The sequence below is a fragment of the Musca autumnalis genome, unplaced genomic scaffold (genome assembly GCF_047663935.1).
Source record: "Musca autumnalis isolate F117 unplaced genomic scaffold, ASM4766393v1 scaffold_3, whole genome shotgun sequence".
Classification (NCBI taxonomy): domain Eukaryota; kingdom Metazoa; phylum Arthropoda; class Insecta; order Diptera; family Muscidae; genus Musca; species Musca autumnalis.
The window spans coordinates 46,354,659-46,377,133 of NW_027411866.1; the positions used below are offsets into that span (position 1 = coordinate 46,354,659).

At 35.7% G+C, this 22,475-nt stretch overlaps 1 protein-coding gene across 17 annotated transcripts in view; it reads left to right on the top strand.

The window, feature by feature from the left end:
• LOC141397778 (uncharacterized protein CG43867) overlaps positions 1-22,475 on the top strand; it is a 664,656-nt gene that overhangs the window by 562,458 nt on the left and 79,723 nt on the right. For 2 of the 17 annotated variants that reach the window (XM_073974492.1, XM_073974495.1), the window contains exon 1: positions 12,093-12,642. The exons of 14 other annotated variants lie outside the window; for them this stretch is intronic. The gene's annotated coding sequence lies outside the window, so the exon portion shown is untranslated. Of the gene's footprint in view, positions 1-12,092; positions 12,643-22,475 lie in introns of those variants that run through there. One more of the 17 variants, XM_073974493.1, reaches the window with a different exon arrangement.

A 22,475-nucleotide genomic window follows, 5' to 3' on the forward strand; every position in this document is an offset into this window, starting at 1 on the left:
ATATTTGTCAGCGGCGATATTATAAATATGTCAATAATGTGGTGAAATCCGAAATGCGAGGATAAACTGTTGGTGTGAACTGTGTTTGAAATACGTGTTGTAAAAGATAGAGTTTCAGAATGTTCTAAAGAATTGCTGAGAACATTACTTTGAAGATTTTTGGTATAAGTTACTTGGTTCAACTCCTAATAGTTTTGCTGATACTGATCAGAATTTCAGCAATTATGCAAATGTTTCTATATTTTATCGATTTTAATGCCCTAGATGGAGTTTTTCTTATGTGGTCTGTTCAAAAGATAAATTCAGCAAGTTAAGGACTACAATTTTGCCAAAAACTGCAGGGCCAAACTTCTTTTCATTTTTGAGATAAAGGCCCGATAAATGCAAAAAACTGTAGTTTTAGCCCGGGTTAGATGAGGCCATAAAATCCGAACTGGATCTGACAGGACAGAACCCTAGTAGGGTTTTTGTAGTCTCAATATGTACTTTCAAAAAATGCATACTAGAAGTTGTTTGCATTTTCAGTGTTGCTAGTGTTGCACATATCAAAATCAGATCCGATTTTCGAATTTTTTTAAAAATGCGCCATTGGCCCCATACAAATTACTATGGAAACAAACGGGTTAACCTTAACCGATCGCCATAAAATTTCACATATAATGTTTTTGAATCAAATGGAAAAAAATTGGGGGGTAAGAAATCCAAAAAATTGTTTTTTTGGGCCACTCTAATGTATATGGTAGGATTAACATGCATTTCTTTTGTCTGAAAATGATATTAATGTAATGGTTGCAGCAACGTTATATTTTTTAAATTTAAATAATTCTTTATTTTGATCGCAAAACATTGTTGCGAAAGTTGTTTAAGTAATTTGAATGAATTTCCTTTAATATAAAAATCTGAATTGTAACTTTATTAAATTTTTATTAAGCATTTACTTTAAATCAAATTTACAACAACAACCACTGTATAGAATTCCACTCATTATTTTTCAAGTTTATTTTGTTACTGTTTTTGTTGAACTCTCTTTTTCTCTCATAATTATCTTTCTACTTTGTGACGTCATTCCTTGTGATCCCTTCTACTATCTCTTATTTATTACGTCTTCCCTATTGGCTGTTTACATTCATTCGTCTTTTTGTATGTGTATTTACGAATGTGTATGTGTATTTAGCATTTCACCTGAACATTGGAGAACCTTCTAAATTGAGGAGGCTAGAACACTCTATGCATCAGCAAGCGAGTATAAACACGGGAGAGTAGCAGGTAGGCGAATTGAGTTGTAATTCACACCGCGAATGAATAGAGTAAAACTGTGTGCTTGCAAGAGTTAAGCTGTGTTCTTAGCAGAGAAATAAAGTGAATGACGTTAACAAATCATTGTAGAATCGTAATCTAAACGAACATTCTTCTTATTTGGTATAAATCGTATCATCTACACGGAATTAAATTAAACTGATTCCGTAACAATATGGTTGTTCTGACATATTCCTCCTCGAAGACCTTCTGGTCCATTGTAATCATCCTAAAAGAGGTTCACATTTGAACCTAAAGATAAATTGATAATGTAGACAGATGGAGGAAATGACAGAAATTTTAAAAAAGATAATAAAATATATTGAAAATATATTTAAAGAAAAATAGATATTGTGGTCAAAAGGAGGAAATTACAGAAATTTTAAGAATGACAATAAAATGTATTTAAAATATTTAAGATTTTAGATGTTAAAAGAGAAAGAGTTTGAGTCAAGCTTTATAGCGCGGTAGTTCATTCTCACTGCAGTAACTTCAGCCACTTGACAAGGAAAAGCGGAGTTGTTGGCTCGGTTTGCAGAAGGTTGTTAGAAATTAGATCGTGTGTTCAGCCATGATTCGCAGTCTCAACGACATAATAAGTGCTCTATTGTCTCTGTTTCTTTTCCATCTTTGCATAACAATATCATAGCTTTCCCATTTACAGGACATTGATCTTATTCTACAATTTATTCCCACCATCCGTTTCAGATCAGATTTCTTCATTCAAACTGCATTCACTTTAGAATCTTGGCAAGAAAAAGCTGACTTGTTGGCTCGGATTGGACCGTGTGTTCACCTAAAATTCACAGTTTTTCGGGTCGTGAGCATTGAACAGCAACACAATAAGAACTCGATTGTCTCCGTTTCGTCTTCGGTTACTCTGCAGTAGTCTGCAATATCATCTATTTTTCATTTGCAGGACATTGATCTTATTCTGCAGTTTCCCGTGGTTATTGCCACCATCAGTTTCAAGTCAGATTTCTTCATGGATTCCTAACATCTAGGTTAATTGTGCCACAGGAAAAGGTACCAGGGTGGTTTGATTCATTTGCCGACTTCCATATCGGTTGTCACCAACGCACCAGTTCGCTATATAATTTCCTTCGATTTTGCAATGACCCAACACAAGGAAACGATTGATTTAGTGTCACCAAGGCATTCCTGCAGCCCACCTTTAGTTCTGCGGCTTTTTTGATTGTACTGATCTGGGCTTCGAAGACACTACAATTTTGTTCAACCTGTATCCGTTTCCATATAGGGTCATCGGTATATATGGGTCCAGTAATTAGTATTACTCCCGCACTTTGGATGGTGTTTAACTTACCCCCAACTGGGCATACTATGATCGTAAAAATCCAATGGATGGCCTATGGTCTCAGTCGCTAGCTCTTACCAATAGAATTTTTGCATGAATATGTGGCTACTACTCGTAGGCCTCTCTTGACACGTTCCTCGACATTGATTTTACGCATTAATTGGTGGTCCAAAATCACACCGAGGTATTTGGCTTCTAAAGAGAGCTCTAGGGTGACCCCATCTAGGGTTGGTAGGGTGAATGGCTTGGCTTTCCTTTTGTTTGTAAACAGAACAAGCTCTGTCTTTGATGGGTTTACTTCAAGGCCATTGTTGGGTCCCAAACTCGATAGTTTGACTAGAGTTCCTTTCGTGAGTTCCGCTTGTGTTTGTGTGAGCTTTCCGCTGATCATTATGACATCTTGTCAGCATAAGCAATCGTTTTTATTCGTAATTATTTAAAAAAATCTTTAAGTAATTCTAGAAGCCACAATTCTAGAACACCTCCTTGTGGTGTGCCCCTGGCGACAGATTTCCGAATTGAACTCTACCTGTTAACCACTCACCAATGGTTGAGTTCATTACCCTGCTGCTAAGCATTTCGTCAATCCAATTGATCAGTGTAGAGGAAACATCTAGATTAGAGAGTGAATTATGAATGGATTCAAGTTTAACGTTATTGAAGGCACCTTCTATGTCAAGAAAGCCTGCTAGCGTGTAGTTTGAGCCTTCCATATTCATCTCGATAAAAGCTACGACCTCATTTAGTGCAGTTTCCACCGATTTACCTTTAATGTATACTTGTTGGGAAGGACATATAACAGTACTTGAAAGCCTGACCCTGATGCCAAGGTCTAGCAGTCTTTCTAAGGTTTTCTATAAAAAGCCTATAGAACCGGAATGAACGATAGACACACACAAGCTCTGAAAATGTGTTCCACATGTGGAATCAATACATCCCATGCTTTATGTAGCATTGCAGGAATGATACCATCTGGACCTTGGCCTGGAGACGTATGTTTGCAGTATTAAATGCTTCGTTCAGTCCCACGCCACTCACACCCGACCGAGGGGGGCACCTCCCTATATCGTAGGGAACTCGTACACCCCATAGACCGGACTATGAGGGTTAGTAGAATGATGGGATGACCGGCTACATATTAAATCAGCCGGCAGACAATAACAGTAAACTGCGCCATTAACAGCGATGGCTGTTGTAGGTTAATGAGATACCCTCATCTTAGAGTTTACCAGTTCAGTGAATTTGTTCCAACTGTTTTCCTTGAACACCTATGTGGTGGTTGCCGAATTCCGTCAATGGAGACTTGCCAAAGTCCGGTTATTCGAAAATGAGAACTTTTCAGATACAAAGACGAATCCCGCCTGGAAAGGTAATAAGGGATTCGTCTTTGTTTACGAGAGTTTTATCAATAATAGCCCCATTGATTCTATTTTGAAAGAAAGGTATGTTCTTCCCATTTCTTTTACGATCCTCTCCACATAAGATAAGAAGTTGGCAACTATACAAGTTCCTACTACTACTATACAAGTTATTAGAGTTGGGCAATCTAGTTCCCGGAACGGATCGATCCTTCTAGTTCCTTTTCCCAAAAGGAACTAGTTCCTTAATATAGTTCCGAGACCGATATAGTTCAACGAATCTCTTTCATCGTTCCTTTCATTCCAAATAGTTCCGAGACCGAAATGGTTCATCGAATTTGTCTCTTTCGTCGTTACTTTTGTTCCAAATAGTTCCGAGATTGAAATAGTTCAAGGAATCCTTCTCATTTGTCGCTCGTTTTGTTTCCTTCGTTCCAAATAGTTCCGAGACCGAAATGTTTTGATGGTTTGGTGGATGAATTGACATAAAAATAAATAAATTGCAGCGAACAAACAGCAACAACGTAAGATCGACGGAGGCGTTAAATTGAAGGAACCAGAAAAACGAAAGGAACTATATGAACTAAAGGAACTATATAAACGCAAGAGCTGGATATAGTTCCAATAGTTCCTTGTTCGGAATAGTTCCTTGGAACTACACAACTCTACAAGTTATCACCGTTGGATGTGGCGAATGGCTGTTATCGCTTAAGCTAGCAAATAGCATCTTAAAACTTGATCTATGGCTGGGAGTCATTCCCTTCGATATCTATGGTGCTCACCCGCCATTTATTGGTCAAATATTAAAGAGTTATCGTGTCATTCAGTCAGTCAGACGGGTAATGTCATTAAGAACTAATAGACCAATACAGACACAAAAACCAGTACCCACCGTGCTGCATTTAACTATAGATAGCTACGAGTAGTGGAATTCTGTAACTCATTTTCGAGTTAACGACAAAAATCAGTAAAATAAAAATGCTTATAATTTCGGTAACATAACAATCAAAATATAGTAGTCGTTAAGTCCTCCGATATCAATACATAGTACCGTCAATTTTTATTAAAACTTTTCATTCATAAATTTGCATTTTAATTTTACCGATTTTTGTCCGTAACTCTAAAAATGAGTTACAGAATTCCACTCCAGGAAGGTTTACGCGGCTCGAATAATTCATTTATTCCATTCGTTCTTCCTTCCTATAGAATGTCTTTGAAACAAACAAATACTACAACTACATGTCACAGGAAACTCCTTTCCATGTTTCGGTGCTTGTAACAAAAACAAAACACCAAATAAAATCACTAAACTTTTATTTGCATTGACACTGAATTTCATACATTACATGGTCAATTCTTATCTTTTTCAATAAAAATAAGAACTGCACACTTATACTTGTTTTACAATCCAACAAAAAAATCTACACTGTATTGCAACACTTCATATTTTTCAAAATTCTTTCAACTTTTTCCTTGTTTGTTTGTTGTAACTTACGCCCTTTTCCTTTCTTGTCGGGGTTTTTTTGCCGTAATTGTCAATTTGGGTGAGTTTTTGTTATTATTGGTCTGCTGGTGCTGCTGCTGTTAGTATTGAAGCCAGACGCCTAGACTGGATGGCAGCCAATTGTCTGAATGAAATGGTTTATGTTGTGGCATTTTAGCAGCTACTATGACATTATCGTCATCATCATCGTCGTCAGAGCGGTATTATTCTTATTGTGGTCTTTGTCATAGACTTCCCTTTTTCTGGTGGAGAACTTCTTTTCCCCTCTGTTTTTTTTTTTCATCCTTCTTGGGCATATGAACAGCATCATTATTGTGGCTATTAAGCGTATTTCATTTTATTTGTTTGCCATTATGGCTTGGCGTCTCGCTCGCATGTCTCTACAAGTATAGATGATGCGAGATCATTACTCATGCACTCCTTTAAAGTGCTTTTGGTGTCGTTTTTTCATTTTCATTACAAAATTGGAAATGTTAACGAAATAAATATTGAAGTCATATTGTTGTGGATACGTAAGAGACTTGCAAATGACAGTTTTTCATTAATCAGACGTCATTTGAAGTTGTCTCTTTACATTTTGTCTACTTAATATGCGTAATGCAGGAAGATAAAAGTAGGCAGATTATTATTAAAATCCTTGCAAAAATGAAAATGCATCTCAATATCTTTGTAGTAGATTTACATAATGTCTGTCTAGTCGAAGGTCACACTAGAGTGGTTTCATTGAAACTTTTAGGGATTCTTAAATCGAGTTCCCCACTACAACAACTGTATGATTTTACTCTAGTATGGAAATCGACCCAGGAAGCCTAGATTTCATGAAATTCTTTCAATGAAACCAGCTAGTGTGACCTTCGACTTAATAAATAATTTTTTCGATTTCATTCAATTTTTTTAGTATATTGCTATAAATCTAAATAAAATATTTTTTTCCTCTTCTTCCAGGTTTGTAAAACAGAATTTTATAGAAATACACCACCAGGTTTGTAGAAACTTATTAAAACTACACCTTATTCAGGCTTAATTCCAAACATTCTAATTCGATAATTTCAGTTCAATGCGTTCCATTTGAAATTCTAATGAAGAAAAGTAAAACAAGTTAAAAGTCCTTAAGTTCGGCCAGGCCGAACTTTTTATACCCTCCACCAACAATATTCCTAATTAAAATGGAATAATTAGTTTCCTTTCCTGCCCTAAATGTTAGGTGCAAACAATTTTCAGCCACGAATACCCCAAATGCCTAAATTATCTAATCTAATCTAAAAATGTGTTCAACCAGGTGAAAGGTACCACCTATGGGGCTTATCAAAGTGTGGACCTATCTTGACAATTTTTGGTGGAAAAGTTTTGTAACTGCAAATAATGTTTACTTCCGTCAGCTAAGACCCTCAAATATCGAAAATCGGGAGGTACCGTTATATGGTGGCTATAGCAAAACATGGACCTATATTGACGATTTTTAGTGAAGAAGTATCGTGACCACTGAGAACCTCAAATGTCAAATCATAGCTGATCCGGATAAAAATAGTAGCTAAAACCCTCAAAAAATCGGGATGTACTGTTATATGGGGGCTATACCTAAACATGGACATATGTTGACAGTTTTTGGTGAAGAAGTGCTGTGACGTCTAAGAGCTCGGTTCGGTTAATTATTGTAACTAAAATCCTCAAAATACCGAACATCCGGAGGTACCGTTATATGGCGGCTACAGTTAAACATGGGCATACATATGTTGACAATTTTTGGTGAGGTAGTGTTGTGTCAAATGACAGCTAGTTCGGTTAATAATTGTAGCTAATACCCTCAAAATACCGAAAATCGGGAGATACCGTGACGTTAAGTTCGACTGGGCTGACATTTTTATGAAATATTCTGAAATAAAATTAAATAATTAGCTTTCTTTTTGTTAGGAAAGAACCAATGTTCACAATTTGTGGTACCCACTGACCACTGGGAATCCTAGTTATCAGTTATGTACACCAAATTTTGCCGAAAACTTCGTAATACCAGAAGTCAGGTGGCACCATTATACGATTTTTGATGGAGAAGTTGTCCGACTACTGGGAAACCTAAATGCAAAATTAGACCAAATTAGAGTTGTTAAATCTAGTGAACTAGTTCAGTACCATAGTTCGTTGGCTATGAGTTATTTCACACAAACAAGGAGATGATATTGCTCACACATACTCGTACATACCGGAGTCCATTAAACTAGATAGTGAACTAACCTACACCAAATTTGGGCCGAAATGTCGTTTTCCAAAACGTGGACCTATGTCCACATTTTGGTGCAGAAGTTTTTAAATTTTTTAATCCATATTTTTCGAACCCTAAAGCACAAAGTCAATAGATTCGTCTTATTTGCGTTACTTCAATTCTAGTAAAAAAATAAAGAAGGGCCGAAAAAAATTAAAAGTTTTTTGACCACTAGGAACCCTAAATGCCAAACTACATCCAAATTGGGCAGAAGGCGTTGATAAAAAAACTCCAAAATACCCTAAATCGGTCGATACCGTTAGAGTGGAGCTATTCTCAAACATTGATAGTTTTTGAAATGGAAGTTTTTGACCACTTCGAACGCTAACTGCTAAATAATGTGCAATTTTGACCGAAAACGTCGATAAAAACTTCAAAATATCAGAAATCGGACGGTACCGTTATATGGGGGCTATTCTAAGACGTGGATCGATTATTTTTGGTGGATAATTTTTTTTAACCACTAAGGACTCCAAAGCATCGACAAAAAATTAAAAAAAAAAATACCTCAAATCGGGCTGCACCGTTTTAGGGGGAGAGGGGTTGGCTTTTCCCAAACCTGGATCGATGTCCATAATTTTTGTTGGAGAAGTTTTTTAATCACTAAGAACTCTAAATGCCTAACTACATCCAAATTGGGCTAAAAACGTCGATAAAAACTTCAAAATACCTGATATCGGGCGGTACCTTTATATGGATGGGTGATATTCTAAAACGTGGGCCGATGTTGATAATTTTTGGTAAAAAAAAAGATTTTTACCACTTCTAATGCAAAATGTCAAACTTTATTTAATTGGGCCGAAAACATCGATAAATAGAGTTCTAAATACCTGATATGGTACGCCCCTATATCAGGTATTTTGGACATATAGGGGGTCTACTCTAAAACATGGAGCGATGTCCGTATATACTCAAACGTTAACCTACACGTTCATACGACCAAAATGAGCCTCATCAGAATAATAGTTTTAGACCCCTAGTATGTTTGGACGAAATCCCTTTCAGATAATTTGTTGTCGATTTAGCAATGTTCGCCCATCTATATGTCTCGCTGGCGAACGGATCAACCGATTCGGTCCAAAATTTGACAGTCGTAATATTGTGTCCAAACTTAGATCAAGTTCGAAGATCACAAAAGTTCAAAATTTTTCTCTATAATGGTGCGCACTCTCGAAGGTAGTAATCAATTTGGTCCATACTTTGCACATCGTACGTAACCAGACATAGATCATGTTCGAATAGGGTCTATGTATACCGGTCCACTCCTTCGGCTATCTTCCACACAAAATTTAGGAAAAGTGCGGTTTAAATCCTCTCATCGAATCCTTTTGAGGCCCCTATTACGATAGTACAAGTTTTTTGGGGGCAAGTCCATGCTTCTTGAGAAAATTACTCTAAAGCTGTAAAAAAACCCTACGATCACCATGTGTAGTGACTGGTGCGCGCGACAACTCTCGAACCGGATACTATGCATATCGCAATATTTCTTCGGATATTGGATAAAATTCGAAGATGGTGCTTATTGCTCCACTCCCTCCGGTGCCGGAACAACCGATTTCCCTCAATCTCAATTTTTTTTGTCCAAACTTACGTTCGAAAGTGGGCCATATCGGTCCACTACTTAGAGACCCTCCCTCACAAAAGTTAAACATTTGGGTTTAAGTGAGGTTTAGGGTCTGTTTGATGATCCTTTGTAAACTTTTAACGAAGGTACATCTTGCAGTCCTGTTTATAACGATTTTATGTTTTTCGTGGGCTAGTCCATGCTTCCTGATATAATGGAATGACTCCCAAAATAAGTTTCACTTCCCATTAGACAATGTGTTTCATTCCTTCAGGTTCCCCCTCCGCAACACTTTTAATTTTTAATCTAAATTCATATTTTCGTCGACAATTTCATACGCCCAAAAAGAGGCGCAAAATTCTGAAATTCTTCGGTATTCGATTTGTCCATAAATGAAACCTTCACTTTACTAAGGCTGAGGATATATCTCTGTCGGTTTTTTATACTTGTTTTTTTATCAGAAGGGACTTAAGCAAGAATACAAAAAGAACTGCCAAGCGAAATTCGAACTTGGTTGCCCTTTGTGCTTCATTCTTTTACCAGAAATGCCGCAAAGCTTTACTCAAATGTTTAACCGGATTTAATAAACCCACTGGGTTTTAAACGTCAATTCCATTGCGTGTACGTCAAATAAATCCTCACAAAGTAGGGTAACCTATATCTTATGTAAGTTACCAATTTGACTGACATTTAAGAATTCTCAGTTAATAAAATATTTTTTCGTATAATACTCTCCTTAAGGTCCAAATTTCGTTATATTCACATAAATCGTTACTATTTTCGACATTTTTTAAAGTCTAATGCTTGGTTTACATTTACGAAATCCACTCGGTTAAACGTCAAATGAAATCCAGATGAGATTTCATTTGACGTTTGAGCTATGAAATTGACAGTTGAAATCGAGTGGATGTCGTAAATGTAAACTTAGCATAAGGATGGAATTTAACAATATCCATACTATGAAAAATTAATGCAGTTGTTTGGGATTTTTCACAAATGAATGGATTACTTCTCTATTAGAATGCACTCCAAATTTATTGTAACCTGTTCTTTCAAGAAACACTTTCCAACACTGAAAAAGTTTTCCTTTGATTCATTAAAAGAATTTCTCTCACTTATTTGCATCCTGAATTTTACACAATTTCCTTCTTTTCGATTTCATTTCCACTCGTTTCCTTTACACTCACTTCTCTTTATGCCATGGAAAATTCGACTCACATCCCAACAGGAATCCCATAACAAAAATAACTCAAACGAAAAAATAAATATCCCTTTAGAGATGAAATATGTAGCAAAATCGGACACTTCATATTATGGTTCTCTGTGACAGCTGTGAAACAAATTGCAACCCTCATTGTAAAAGGGATTACAATGTTGCCATATTAAATTTTATCTTCCTTTATGTACAACTGCTCTTTGTGATAAGCGACCAAAAACGCAATTGGGGAAAATACTATTTCCCCATCCTCCTAAGAATAACATAACAGAGCTCTCTGATTCCAGTCTTATCACCATTATACGGCATCTACTTCACAAAGTCCGAAAGCCGTGTGGGGCATAATACGACGCTGAAGTAAACTTTTACTATGCTGTAGTAAACTTTTACCACTACAATGCAATCAATAGCTCGCTTCCAGAATCTGCAAGATACTACTATTTTTTACTACGATAACATCTTTTCCTTTATGTTATCGAAAAAAATAGTAAAAAATAGTACATTCTTGCAGTTCTATAACAGACCAAATAATGCACAAAATTATTGTCCTATAAATTGATGGGAAAATAACATTAGTTGTGTCTTTTTACTTTTTCAGTAATAATTATTCAGTCACTTCTTTTCAGAGAGTAAGAGAAATTTTACACTTTGATACGAAAATAGATAAAAAAGTAGAAAGACAGCATTTAATAAACTTTAGCAAGGTAACAGGTGATTACCAAACAAAAACATTGGCATTGGCAAAACATTGTATGAAAGCAATGAAAAAGTTCTTCAATTTTAAGCAAAATAAATAAAAAATAATTAATATATTAATAAAATAATTACAAAAATTAGATAAACATTGAACAGCTGATCATTAGCAGATGATTAAAAAACATCTGATCGAACTTGCTAAATGTTGGTGGGAAAAATTCTTTTAGCAACTTTTAGCCATTTCTCAGCAAACAACTGTCAAAATTGTTCTCTCATTTCGCTCTCTTTTACTGAACTTTTGTTTAAAAAGACAACATTTAGTAATATTTCGTAATAATTATTACAAATTATCACGTAAAAAGACACAGCTATTACAAAAAGCAATATTCCGCCCAGTTTAAAATGGCAACCTTATTCCTGGCTCCTCTCCACGCACAATATATGGAGCACTCACTGCTTCTATGGCAATGGTGCACAAGAAGAGAATGCTTATTTGGTTTTTTGTATGGGAAAGAGAGTTGTAGTTAACTTTTTCGTAAAGACGCGTGCATGGCTGTTCTATGGGAACCCACTCACTGCTACACTTATTCTCTCTTACAAAGTACATAAGGCATGCGTCTTCGCCGTCGTCATTATCGTTATACATTGTCAATGTCTGTCCCCAAAAATTCTTGTTCCTCACTGTGTGCTGTTCCTCACTTCAGATTCTTGTCATATTCCCTGCCAGTTCATTTCAAACGGGGGAAGTTGTAAAGTTTTTTTTGTGGTGTCCGCGCCGACATAGAGAGCGCAGCATGTATTATTTGTATGGCCGTGTGTGCTGTGCGTGAGTGTTCCCTTACAATATTGGTTGTAGCTTCAATGGGAAATCATAGAGTTTTAGTATTAAATAAACGTTCGAATGGTGCATAACGGGTTCCACATAAACACCGGATACAATTTGTGTTGTGTGCATGGGAAAACAAAATTCTCAATCGGCCATATTCGGTTTTCAAAACAAAACCAAAAAAATGAATTTTGAATATTCAAAATAAAAATGTTCTAAAAATAAAAAACGAAGTGTTAAAGAAGCTAAAGAAGAAGTGGATGGAAAAAATATACTGAAAATATTCAAAGTATGGTGGAAATAGTTTTGTGAAGGAGAAAATCTGAAGTGGAATTTTAAAGATTATTTTTGGTACCAAACTCAAAAAAGCTCACAAAAATACATTGTTTTGAGAAGAATATGTGAAAAAAATTTTAAATAAATTGTTAAATGTCTCTGAAAAAATAAAATTTTAAATAAACCATAATTAATAAAAACAAATGTCAATAATCTTTCTTGGAGTGTCAAAAGACTGATGTTTCAAAAAAATATTGACAAATATTTGAAATATCAAACATTTGTGTGACAACTATTTAATGAAAAATGCGGATTACAACAAACACAACAAAATGTACGAATCGGTATTTCTAAGGAAACATATTACAGCAAATAATAATAATCATAATAACAATAATAATAATAATAATAATAATAATAATAATAATAATAATAATAATAATAATAATAATAACAATAATATTTTTATAGAAATAATGTTCTTTAAAATAAGCATGAACGCCATGAACGACCTGTGTGATTCTAGAATGAAACCCCTTTGCAAATAAGTATTTTATTCACTGAATATCCAAAATATAAATATAAAAAATAATCATCCACAAAATGTGGAGCGATCTGTAATGTTAATTGGAAGCTGTCTACTTTCTGATAACGATATGTGGAAGCTCTACTAATAAGGTGGCATATATTGCAATTCTTGTCAGCGATTTTCCACTCGTCTGGTCACATGGCACTGAAACTGGAAGTATATCGGTTATGAGATTCAACAAGATATAATTTTAAATCCCTCATAAGTTTTAGAGTGGTATAATTGAATCTTTCCACTATGTGGAAAAAGGGACGGAACCACTGACGTTCTGTGGTGATTAAACTGTTGTGGTGGTAATTAAACTGTTCCATTAGGTGCATACTGACATACCAATAGTGTAAACTAGAATTAATTCGGTTACGAGATGCCCCGAAGATCCTTCATGTGGTATCGCAAGTAAAACATAGAATGGAAGAATCTGAACTCTCTCCTTCCTTCACCCAAAAATACGTTGCCGTTCACTAGTTTTAGAGCGGAAGAGAAGAATACGTACCTCTTATTAGAATTGTGCCAAAAGAACAGTGCCAATGGCCCACATTTCTTCTTTGAACAAACTGCGTATACTTAATATCACACGTTACATTTCATGATGTTACTCATATGTTTTCGAACTAGTACAAGGAACTAGGAACTAGATTACCCAACTCTAGCTCTAATCGCAGTGAGAAAGCTACGCCCATGTAGTGATCAGCCTGCAGCATAAACTGGAAGAATCTCGATGGTAAATTGGGGAATCTCAGTTCTCAGTCATACCATCGCTGATCTTTGAAATTGAAAGGTTTAAATGAGCTTCATAGCGAAAACATCATAATAACCCAGCAAAAATATAGCATATAAAACTGCTGTTCAATCACCAGTACAATACATATGTCCCATCACTGCATCTTTTCACGTCCACTCATGATTTTTGGAAGTAGATGTCCGGCTGGGATGCAATCGGTCTTGTTTCTTATCTGGTCTCTTGTTTAAGTGCATTGAACGAACTAACTACTTTAGAAAGAGTTAATAAGTTTGGAGTGTGAAGAAGTTTGAAGCTGCAATGAAACAAGTAAGAAAGTATCAGTCGGCTTTGCAGACAGAGATATAACCTCAGCCTGTATGAATTTCAACCTTCATTTATTGAAAATATGGAATCATATATCGTATTAGGGGTTTTTTCAGATTTAGTGGCCCTTTTTAGACGTCACGGTGCTCTTGAAACAATTTTAAATGGAAGGTGCTTACACCTCTGAAGTTGTTGCGGATTCTGAAACTACAATGTTCATAGATGAGAACAATCAAAAAACAAAAAAAATCGCCGGAGCGCTTTTTAAATTAATCGCGAATTAAGTTGACATTTTTAGGGGTTGTTTAGGTTTTCGCGATTTTGCTTAGAAACCGCATTTCCTATCAAAATGGGACTAAAACAAATATTGTAGCTATGAAAATTCTCTACAAGATCGACCTTTATGGTATTTTCGTAGTTTTTACCATTTTTGAGATATAGAAGTTCAACTTGGGACAATGCACTGACTGTATCGCCCCCTTATAAAACAATGTCATGTAGGGTGCGCCTTAACTACCCAGCAAAATAAATTGGAAGTAGTGCAATGTGGACTAGTTCTGTCACGGCATGTGTTGATGCAGTTCAAACGGAGTCGTGAAAAAGGCACTCCAGTCCTCACATTTTAACCACATTTGGATGCAATCCAAAGAATCACATCCACTTGTCACATTTTAACAACATCCGGATGCAGTTCAGCGGAGTCGTGAAAAAGGCACTCCAATTCCTCAGAATTTAACAGCATCCGGATGCAGTCCAAACGGAGTCGTGAAAAAGGCACTCCGTTCGCTACATTTTATTAGCAGTTGTTAGAGATCCCTACATGTACATAAATCAGTTTGTACATCTCTACAGGTAGCGGCATACATTTTCCAAAAAGAGATAAGCGTGTTAACATTTCCAAACATTTGTTAATACAAACTAAATAATATTTAATTTGTGAACATTTTTCCGGTAACTCACGAGAAGAAAATTTCCGAATGGAGTGCAGATGGAGTACATGTCGAAATCTTAACTGGTGATGGGAAGACAACCCATTTAGCAGATGAAGCAAAAACAGTTCAGCTTGGATTAAATGGAGAGCAGAGGAAACACGCATGTTTGCGATTGAATTCAATGGAGAATTTTCATAATTTGTGTTAATGTAATAAAGTTCTTAAAATTTTTGTTTTACACAAATAATGCATTTTATTTGTTCTGGCATGTTTTGTAATGGCTTGCACAATTCCCGCAGAATGCCTGTATCAAAACACGTGCTTTGGACTGCCTCCTATTCTACCCCAAAGAGTTAGTTAAAATGCAGTGCCAGAGGGTCAGTTAAAATGCAGTGCCAAAGGGTCAGTTAAAATGCAGTGCCAGAGGGTCAGTTAAAATGCAGTGCCAAAGGGTCAGTTAAAATGCAGTGCAATGGAGTGCTTCTTTCCGTAGTCACGCTCTTGTAAAAATCATGAGTGAAAATGCATAATTTGATGCACATCCAGATCACTTGTACATATCATTTAACTGCCTCTTTGGAGGCAAACTTTTTGCTGGGTAACTTTTGATGAAAACCGCTTACACAGGGAAAGTTTTTGTAAATTCTGAATCAGCAGTGTTCATAGATGAGAAAAATCCAAAAACAAGAAAAAATCGCTGTAGGGATTTTTAAATAAATCGCGGTCAAAATTCACATTTTTAGGTGTTTTTTAGGTTTTTACGATTTTGCTTGAAAACCGCAAGTCCAATCGATATGGAGCTAAAGAAAATGTTGTAGCTGTCAAAATTCTCTAGAGGATTGACGTTTATCATTTGTTCCCAGCTTGTATTTGAATTGTCCCAATTTGAACTTCTATATCTCAAAAACGGTAAAACCGACGAGAATAACATAAAGGTCAATCTTGTAGAGAATTTTCATATCTCATATCATATTTTAGTCCCATTTTGATAGGAAATGTGGTTACTAAGCAAAATCGCGAAAACCTAAACAACCCCTAAACATGTCAACTTAAATCGCGATTTATTTAAAAAGCGCTCCGTCGATTTTTTCCGAGGTGTAAGCACCTTCCATTTAAAATTGTTTAAAGAGCACCGTGACGTATGAACTTGCCGAAAAAAATATATATTTGAATTAAAGCTCAGACGTGTTGCAGAGTAGGTACCTGAAGAATGGATCGGAAATGCATCTTATTTTAGCAGTCATTTTTCGATTGATATCGCGCCCGCCAGTCATTTCAGTTGGTCACCATAGGTTAAGTTAGAGAATAAACCTCCAGAGTTTTTATATATGTAAAGGCAGAACCGGCTCCACATAACTAAGAAACCCCTTTCCTTTTCCGCCACCCGGGAACACGCGCCCAGTAGGAGATTGGCAACTCCACTGGGAAAGGTACCCTAAGGAGAAAACTAATACGGACCATTTTTGAAGTTAAACTAAATTGGGACAAAATATTAGGAGATCCAAAGTTTGGACCGAATCGGTTGCTCCGTTCAAAATAATCGTGCATACCATTTTAGTGAATTTTTTGCCGGAAGGAATCGGCAGAACTTTAGTAGGCCAAATTTTAGACCAAATCGGCTGAACTGTTCAAGAGTTATCGTACGCTTCTGTCACTACACTTGGTGCGTAGGGCTTTTCACAGCTTTCGGGCCATTTTCTCAGCAAATATAAACTTGCCCCTGAAAAAACTTGTACCTTTGTAATGGGTCAGCGTATACAAGTTTTTGCAAGAAGAATCAAAGCGATTCGAGAGCACGCCTTGAACTGCAATTTTCCCTAATTTTTTGTGGGAGGTACCCGAGGGAGTGGACCGATAGAGTCCATATTGCGACCTCATCTACGTCTGGTACAAATTTTATGATGTGCAAAGTATGGACCAACTGCCTCCGTTTTGAAATTTTTGTGGAGGAAGTACCCGAACTAAGATTGGACAAAATATTACGAAGGTCAAATTTTGGACCAAATCGGTTCATCCATTAGAGACTTAGCGTGAGCTCCACCCAGACAGACGGATGGACATTGCTAAGTCGACTCCATATTTCGATGAGTCACATTTTACCCGTATGAAAGTATATCGGCATTTCTGAGTGAAATTGGACACTTTTTCAAAAAGTGCATTTTGATTTCCTTTATTTATTACTGTGTTGATGCTTCTCATCAACAAAACATTCCAGTTCTAGAGATATTGCCTCTTGAGAAAGTCGAATTCTGTAAAAACTGTAAATTCTCAGAACTTCTTTAATATTGGTCCAAATAGTAAATATCTTTTTTTGTTTTGTACCAGATATCTAATAAAAATATAAAATTGCACAGTGGGCTTGGATACAATTTTCGCGATTTAATATTAAAAAAAAATTATCAATGTCCGATTTCACTCAGAATTTCCCATATATATCCTCATTAGTCTAAAGACAAATACAGATAGATACGGTAATGCAGGACAGGTGTAACGCAAGATGAGCAATTCTAATCGCAAAGCACTTCATTAATAATGATCGGAGAGGCGCTAAATTGATACGACAATTTAAGTTTACAAAGATACTAAACTCAGGCATGGTTTCGAATACTTTATAAGCGTACATATAACCAAATTTACATGTGCTTTATCCAATGTATATGGAATTGGCACTTGGAAGTTAGGACTTTACTAAACCTGTTTGCAAACGGGCTCATATGCGTCAATATTTTTTGTCAGCCGAAAAAATGAACATCGTTATAGGGCACGGCTTCAATAACTCGGATCCTTTATACTTCCACAATTAATGTGCTGGCGTCAGCCGCTTATCCCGTGGTAGCAATCTGAATGTTATATTACAAGAACGTGATCAATACGAAAAGGTGCAGGAATTAAGATTTATCTCGACCAAGTCTTCAAAGATGGTTGTAGATGTCGTAGTATTTTTGACTGACTAGTTTGTGAAGTACAAACCATACAAAGTTTTCAGCCGAAAAACTAGTATTTCATTAATCCAAAATTTTTGGAAAGAGCCCCAATAAATAGTTATAGAAAATTGAAATGGGGAATTTCGTCTTCAAGAAAATGGTGCACATAACAGTGGAAAACGTGTCGTAGGTCGGAGAAGTAGATCTGAAAAGCTCTCCATGGTCGCTTCTTTATCCATTTCTCCCTTTAAACATTTATATTAATTAATACAAGCTATGAAAATCCAGTGACGTACTTATTCTTATTTTGAATCTACTTTGTCTAATTATTTATTTTGAACAGAAAGTATACTACTTGGATACTTTCTGTTCACTTGAAAATTATTCCTTCAGAAAATATAAAAAATATACCTTTTCAGGTATGTCCTATTAAATGTCTTCAAGTTTCAATGTCAATCATCTCCATTCTAACCATAACCAGCCTTACCATTTTCCTTAGTTTTCAACCTCAAACAATAATTTTAATTAAATTCAATACAAGAAACACGTTTCGAGTCCTTGCACACTCGTCTAAACACACACAGGATAAACTTTCCAAAATAAACAACATGCCAAAAGCAGCAAAACAATGAACAACTAAACTCACCCTTTGTTTTTTTTTCTTACTTTTATGGAAAATAGGCTTTAAACACATGATTTAGCTGAAATAAAACCCAAAAAACCCTTCGCTGGTAAATAGGTATAACCACCACCATTTCATGGGACACGTTTCACAATAACCAGACCAGACGACAACAAAACAATGTCACAATCAGAAGCCCAGAAAAAAACAAACCCCCTTTTCCATTGCAAATTGTGTTGACGGAATTGTTGTTTGAAATGGAATTTATTTTTTGTCACCCCATACCGAAGACTAAATGCGGCAAACATGAACCTGAATTGAATAGGAAAAAATACACCATTAAATATAATGCCAAGAAACATTAGTCACTATTGACGATTGTGAATGTTTGTGTTGTGTGTTATGGGTATGTGGAAACTACCCCCTCACATCCCTTAAATGAATTTGCAAGAAGGGGGTCTATGACTATTGCGCCAGGCAATGAACTTTGAACGAGAATTTTAATTCTTTCTTCTAATTGGAAATCACTCATAATCTTGGATATTATTTAGACCACCACAAGATTTCCTTAATTTCTATACACATGTTTGAACAATATTTTTGAAAAATGACCCATGCCGTAATTGGGGTGTTTTTTCTTAAACGGCAATTCTTATTTGGAAATTAAATATTAGGGGTTGTTTTTCCTCCAATTGGTAAAATATTATTCAATTACTTAGAAGTCGTTTTTTCTACTAGGAAAATCAAGAAAGTTGTCAACTGTTTTAGAAATAATCTATGTTCTTGCAATTTAAAAACGTTAAATTTGACCTAAACCAACATTGTCCTAATCAAATCTGCTCCTTGAAATGACTGAAATATACAATTTCAATAGATTGGAAATATGTTGTACTAACAAAAAAAACGAACTTCGAGTCGATCCTTATAAGTTTCCACTTATTTGACTCAAAATGTTTTCCATCTCATGCAGCGCTTCATAGTCTCCTTGTGCAAGCCGGTCTTGTACAAATCTTAGATGTTTGCTAAGTGAATTTCGTTATTTCGTTAAAAAAATTAATGAAATAAGGCGCTCTTAGATCGAATTCTCCACTACAGCATTTTTATGATTTTACTTTACTTAGAAACAAGATCTAGAGCAATGTCGTGCTTTGATATTGTTAAAGTTACGAAGTTTTTCAGCAATTCACACACACACGACCCGAACGCAACGAAAGAGCACACAAATGTTTTGATTTGTTTTTGTTTTGCAACATGCGTGCATACAACGTTACTAACACACTGTCAAAAGTTGCCAATATTGAGAATTTTGTGTGCCCTCTTCTTGGTCGGCTGTGATCTAGAGACGCATAATTTCATAAATTTGTTTTCATTGAAATTACTCTAGTGTGGACCGGGACTAAATGCCGTATGTATCTTATTTTCAAATACATATTGGACATATATTATTGGCCCGCGTTTAAATATTACTTAAGGTAAGGTCACATTAGGCAAACATTTGCTCCATCGACCGGCAGTGTGCGCTTACTGAGACCAATTGAGCGAAAATAATGCATTGAAATTTATGGTCACTTGCTCTCAGTAAGCGCACACTGCCGGTCGCTGGAGCAGATGTTTGCCTAATGTGACCTATGTGCAAGATCTATTTAACAGGTCACGTAAGTAGCACAAATACAACTCTGTTTTTGCCAAAAATTCTTCAATATGTCAAAACGTTTGTTTACGTTTTCATACAATTTATTCACAATAACAAAAAATTTGACAGATTGAAACCAATCATCTGGTCATTTTACGCCACCTTATTATTTCATCCTGCCTATGTTATAATAATCTCACTATATCCTTCCTTGGCCCTTTCAATAGGTTCGTTGGAAATAATTTTGGCGCTCCTTTTAGTGAATCGTAAAAATGAACTATTTCCCGCCGTAGCCGCTGTCTGGCTTTGACATTTCTTTATAGTTTGATATTAGTTGCGTTCCTTTACTTGCCTGGGGTTACCATTTTTAACCTGCAAAGCGTTCCTTAACCCCAAAAAATGGTATAACTGGAAGCAATTTTTAAAAAATAGAGGGAACAAAAACGGCGTTCTCTTCTACCATAGGCTACCAGACAAATTTCTTCGGGTGAAGAATGGTAAAAATGATTTTTCGACATTTTTTGACGATTATTTGGCAATGAAGAAAAAACAATAACAAAAACAAAAGAAAAAGAAAAAAGCGAACGCTGACAAAACAAATTTAAAAACAGTGAAATAAAAATGAAAATTGAATTTTTTTTTACATTGTTACCAGATCTATCATTCCTTCCGTTCCTTTACTTTTGTGGTAAAACTGGTCATGAGAGAGCAATTTGACAATTTCCAACTATTGAAAAAGTAAAGGAAGAGAGCTATTTCAAATCTATTCCTTTATATACAACTGAGCCTTGTTCTAGAAAAAGTTTTTACAATTTTTACGACTTTTACACATTTTACCCGAAAACCCGTTCCCGTACACAAAAAAGTTGTAAAATCTTCACTTCTCTTTAAACAAAAATGGCGCTGACTGGCGCTCTCTTTAAAAACTTTTTACTCGACTAATTTGAGCGTGTAAATAATAGTAACATGATTGCCGGCGTCTGATTGGCTGATACGCCGACTTTGACATTTGTTCCAGATTTTCTGTTGTATTTTCCATTTTTCCGTTCCCGAAATATTTCAAAAAACTTTTGTGTGAGAAAAAATTTTTTACGGTTCTCTCTTTTACGAGTTTTAGTATTAAAAAGTACGGGAACGAAGCTCTGGTTTGGCTCCTTACCTTACCCTGCGTTTAAAAGTGACAGTGATTGTCAAAATCCTACAACTTGCCTATGTGACGTAGGCGTCCAGACAACTGCAAAAACAGTTGTAAAATTATGAATGAAAATCATCGATTTCTTTATGTTTTCCGTTCACACATTTTGATGTTGTACATATTCTTTTATTTTCAACACATTTGAAATGTCATCTCACTTCTTTTTCATAAAAAATTCAAAAATTTGTTAACTCGACTGTCTGTGAAAATATGATGGAAAGCTGGAAGATAGCCGACAAATGTATGTATGTGTTAGTAAATCAGAGTTGCATTTGAAGGCAAACTGTCTGGTGTAAACGCCTTATTACGGTTTGAGCTTTCATAGTAATACCCCGGTTACACTATTGAAGGTTAACCCACTGGGTTTAATAGATCCAGTGGGTTAATCTTTTCTGGTTACACTTAGCTTTTCGAGGATATAAACTGTCAGCTGATGTTTGTTTACGTATACATATGAAATAACTAATGAAGTCGTGTTTTACACTTTTACAATTTCTCGTATGAGATATCGTCCCCTCCCCACAGGGATACATTTTTGTATCATGGTATAAGGCGTACTTTTTGTTAAAAAAGTGTCTAAAGTAAAAAAATAAATAATTTTATGATTTCCAAATAACTTTAGATTTATTTTCTCCATAAAATCTCATGCGACCAATCGTAAACGTGTAAAACACGGCAAACTCTGTTGCAAAAACAGTTGCAACTTTTGGTACTTTTTGAGTAGAGTTGGATTTTTTTGCACAAATACCGAATACAACACTGTATTTTTGGTGGATTTGTGCCGGATTTAAAATAAACCCAGCCATGAGAGGATTTAATTTTTGTATGGCAAATCTGGTCAGATTTGAGCAGATTAAGCAAATAAATCCTCATGAAGTGGGTTAACCCGGCAAAAAGCTGTAGTGTAACCGTGCTATAACTGCGTTGTAATTTTGAGTTTTGGATTTCAGTGAATAAAAATATTTTCCCGCAAAAAATGTTTAATTCTCGGGCAACACATTAGGTCATTATGTCTTTGTACATAAGCGGCTGGCTTTCTCGCTTAAATCATTTCTGGTATAAGACTAAAAGGCAAAGGGCAACCGAGTCCGACTCGAGTTCGCTCGTTCTTTATTTGTTTACCAAAAATGACCTTAGAAAGAGTAATGTGTGGATTATGTACCGAGGCTTTAACGGCCAAAACTCATTCAGCTCTTCGCATAATTTTTCAGCTTTGCTTAAATTATT